Genomic DNA, 4,465 nt, shown 5'->3' with positions numbered 1-4,465 from the left:
GCGTTTAGTTGTTGTGATTGGAAAGTGGTTCCAGGATCTAAGCTTGACTGTTTCTGCAACTTATTCTTATGCTTTAATGCACGTATTTATTTAAATCTTTTTGATTTTGGACTTTGAGCTGGTCTCTACATATCAGAAACTTTAGTTTCCCTCTTTACACCAAAATTTCTGCTCTCAACTTTTTCTGGTGTCCCCGCTGAACTTAGTAACATACGAAGAGATGAAGTAACTAATTCCAGTAGATTATAAAAGAGGAGACAAAACAAAATCATTGTAGAACATCTTCAGAGTGAAACGATGTAAGGCGGTGGCGGTCAATAGTGTTACCTACATCTTTAGTAAGTTGGAGTTACCTGCTTTATTTCGCGTCATGTTGGTAATCGGTCAAATTATTTGGCGTGTGATGGGCTCCATACTTTACATCATTAAAAAAACGGGTTATTATATGAAGACCCTCTTTTATACTGTTTTAATGCTCTCCTAGTTTATATCCATGTTCTCATCTTCTCTCTTCTATAAACATGGGGGTATAGACTTTACTCCTAAATTGAGTTATTCAAACTCAGCCAATATTTTATATATTCTCTGAATTCTAAGCTTTTTATTTTTCTACATTTTTTGCTATGATTATTGGGTTATTACGGTTAATTTTCTATAAATCTGTCCATTTTGCATTCCCAAGAGATGGTTTTAACGGGTTCTAGTTTATAGAATACTTCTACTTTCGATGATGAATCTAATCTATTTCGAGCTATGAATCTAATGATTCAATGTTTACCATCTCTCCCCACCGTTACAATGACTACAAAGAAAATAACAATGCTATTTATTACGTAGTAGACCGAGTAACATCAACCTGAAACCTGAAGATTTAGTTGAAGCGATAATCATCATCATTAAGGCAGTTGAATTAAGCGAGTTCTCCGAAGAAATTAAACATTTTCTAATTAAATCTAGACAAAAACAACATTATAAGAGTAGGAGAACGAGTCTCAGAATTAAGTATACCATACAATCAGAAACATCCCATCATTTTGCTATACAATGACCCCGTGGCAAAGCTTATTATGGAACACGTACATCGAGAAAATCTCCATTGTGAACTTCAAGCATTGTTGGCATAGACCAGGCAAAAATTCTGGTCAATTAAAGGAGAGTGCATGGTCAGAGTTATTGTACAACATTGCGTCTTATGCAGGCGAGCACAGCCTCAAATGTTAAAACAAATAATGGGCAACCTACCAAAGGATAGAGTTTCTTCAACAAGACCATTCTTCAATTCGGGAGTGGATTCATTATAAAATTCGCGTTAAAAAACCATGCAAGGCCTACATTGTGGTATTTTGCTGTTTTTCTACCAAAGCACTTCATCTGGAGATCCTTAGTGACTTGACAACTACAAACAAAATAACAATGCTATTTATTACGATCTACGCAGTAAAGACAAAAATTATAAACTAAAAATTTCTTTTAATTTTCTACGTTAATTAAGTGTTTTTAAGCCCATGAATTAAAAATAATTTCTCAAATAAAAATGCCTCATCTAGTACTTTTGGAGAATGTGTTCAAAAAAAAAAAATGGTAAACATTAATTATAATGGAAATAGAAATCATATGATATGTCAGTCAGTTCTTGTGTTTGCTTTCGACAAAAAACTTTTCAGTTGTTTTTATTCGTTGGTTGTGTTTTGGTCGCTATGCGCCGGGGGAAAAGGTTCTCGGCTTGTGACAGAATGTTGAAATAAAAAACTAAATGCATATTTAATAGTAGTTAAAATTTTGCAACAAGAAATAAAAACAAATTATGCAAAGCAAATATGTACGAAATTAAAGAGCAAAAAGTTAAAAGGTGGTGAAGAAGAAGAGAAGCCAAAAAGCGCAAAATAAGAAGTTCAATTCAGTAAAATTAGGTCTTTGGCCCTTGCTTAAAAAGTCAAGTTAGCCAAAAAACAAACAAGTCAACAAAAAAGAAATCAGTGTGCGTCAGTAATTTGAAAGCAATTTTTTTAATAAAAATTAAAAATAAATATAAAGAATAAAATCGTTTATTAAACAAAATGGATTTTTTACAAAATATTTTAAAGAATCTGCAAACGTTTTTGTGTAAGTTTCCATGTTAACAAATAATTTATTGTTTTACCAATAACTACAAATTTCTTATATACTTTAAATATATATATATATAAGATTTAGAAAATGTTTGAGATTTTTTCTTCTATTCTTCAGCATCTTACATTGATCTGGACTATTCAATATGGCTTTACCGATTACTTACGCCGCTGTTGATAACATTTCTGCTGCCCATGGTTTTTGTGGCGCTCATCTACATATCGTACATTATGCTTTGCATATACCGATTACACCGGTAAGTTATTTCCAGTAATTGCCATACTTACGCATAACTGTTTTGCAATGTGAATTATAATATAATTATAATTAATTAAAATTCAGTTTTTTTTTTAAACTAACATTTTCTATAAAATATATTTTGAAATTTATGCTACCGAAATATATTCACTAATCACTAATTCCATGCACGTAGAGATTTAAACGAGTTTATAGTTAAAAATTATAGCCGCCAAAACGCTAGAAGTGAATTTGTGTGTCCTTGTTGAAACTTAACCCGTTTTACTTTCATTGTGACACAACACTGGTTACCACAACAACAACAACAACTACAAATTTACTATTGATAGAATGATTAACTCAAAGCTATATAGAAATTTTTGGGCCAATAATACAGTCTAACCTTATGTTCCAACTTAGTATGAAATACTGTTGCACGCTTAAATATGAATCAAGCCAACAGAGTTAATGACTTAAGACAGTATTGAAACCTAAGTTCCGAGTAGAGTGTGAATCAGAAGCTATGGAAAAAAATTTCCACTTAATCAGTTAATTTACAACTACAGCCATATAAAAATCACGAAGATCAGCTCTCCTTTTGATATTTGTTTTAAAAAAAAATACAACAAATCAAAAAGCTGCTGCAGTGGCAGCCGCATAAGTTGAGCTGATCGAACTTTTATAATGGGAAACGTCTAGGGAACTGTGACAGACCCAAAAAAAGTTGCGCTCTCTAATTTTGGAACTGTATTGGACATGGAAAAAACCACAAATTGTTGCATCAAAATTAAAAAAAAAACATTTTAACAGTTGGTATAAGAAATGGTCTTAAATTTTAACTATTCAAAAAATAAACCAATTTTTAATGACACATATCCTTTTTTCCGGATTAATAACAAATTAAAAAAGAAGGATGATATAGATCAACAAATAGAAATAACGTGTGAATAATGCGATCGCATTACATTTAGAAATGCGATCGCATTCTAATCAATATTAAAGTAAACGATCAGATGGATCAATGTTAACGTAAACGATCTTAAGAAAAAGCATGAACGTGAGAACACATTTCCTAATTTAATGCGATCGCATTCTAATCAATATTTAAGTAAACGATCAGATGGGTCAATGTTAAAGTAGACGATCTTAACAAAAGGCATAACGTGAGAATACATTCTCAATTTAATGCGATCGCATTCTAATCAATATTAAAGTAAACGATCAGATGGATCAATGTTAGAGTAGACGATCTTAACAAAAAGGATGCACGTGAGACCACAATTTTTGATCTAATGTGATCGCAATTTAATCAATATTAATCGCATTAGATTAAAAAATATCAAGATATATTCAATATATTCAAGATTGTAATACTATTAAAAAAAAAAAGAAAGAACTAGTGCCCAATGCACGATTAAACTACAGAGTTCATAGGTTTTTAACGTGATTATCTGCCGTGATTGTTGAACATTACGTGTTTTCTTAACAGACATATTAGTGCAATTGATACTGTATATCTGGATACTCTCCTTGAGAAGGAGACAGACTTATCTAAAATATTGGTGTAGTATTATGAATAGATAAGAAGAACTACCCACAAAAAATATGTTCATATTCACATGTTATTAAAAACTTCGTCCATTTGAGGTATTTAGTTGGAGGGCGTTGGTTTAAATGGGAAAAAGATTTAATTTTATCATTTAATAATTTTACACCCATTCCCATCTTTTCCATCTTTTTTGTCTTATTTCACTTTAACCCAAATAAAGTTTACTATCCATAACTATAGCAGATTGAAATTGATTTCTATTTCTGTTGTACTTTCATCCGAAACTATCACGTTCTCATGAGGGACAACAATAGCCAAAAGTTTATTAATCGTCTTGCAGTTTCATATACTGCTAAGGCTTCTGTTCATCTATAATCTATAATGTATCTATAATTCTATAGATATATTATAATATAAAGATATATAATATCTATAGAATTTTTAGATATATAGATAATCTACATATAGCTAACGTATATATGTACGGTTTTAAGTTAATGCAAAATTAATTTCGCTGGTTTTGATTTATGGAATATTTTCTGTTTGGATTGAACTAAGAGTATATTGATT

The 4,465-nt window shown here is 30.9% G+C and overlaps 1 long non-coding RNA gene across 1 annotated transcript; it reads left to right on the top strand.

Annotated features, from left to right (window-relative positions):
• The first annotated feature begins 2,064 nt into the window (after positions 1 to 2,064).
• On the top strand, positions 2,065 to 2,365 carry LOC119671385. Its single transcript, XR_005251811.1, has 2 exons — positions 2,065 to 2,103; positions 2,227 to 2,365. It is a non-coding gene; the product is annotated as an uncharacterized LOC119671385 (long non-coding RNA).
• Positions 2,366 to 4,465: the final 2,100 nt, after the last annotated feature.

This window comes from Teleopsis dalmanni, chromosome 1 (genome assembly GCF_002237135.1).
Source record: "Teleopsis dalmanni isolate 2A chromosome 1, ASM223713v2, whole genome shotgun sequence".
In the NCBI taxonomy this organism is placed as follows: domain Eukaryota; kingdom Metazoa; phylum Arthropoda; class Insecta; order Diptera; family Diopsidae; genus Teleopsis; species Teleopsis dalmanni.
Note: the sequence above shows the minus strand (reverse complement) of the source record. Positions and strands in the feature narration are given on the sequence as shown.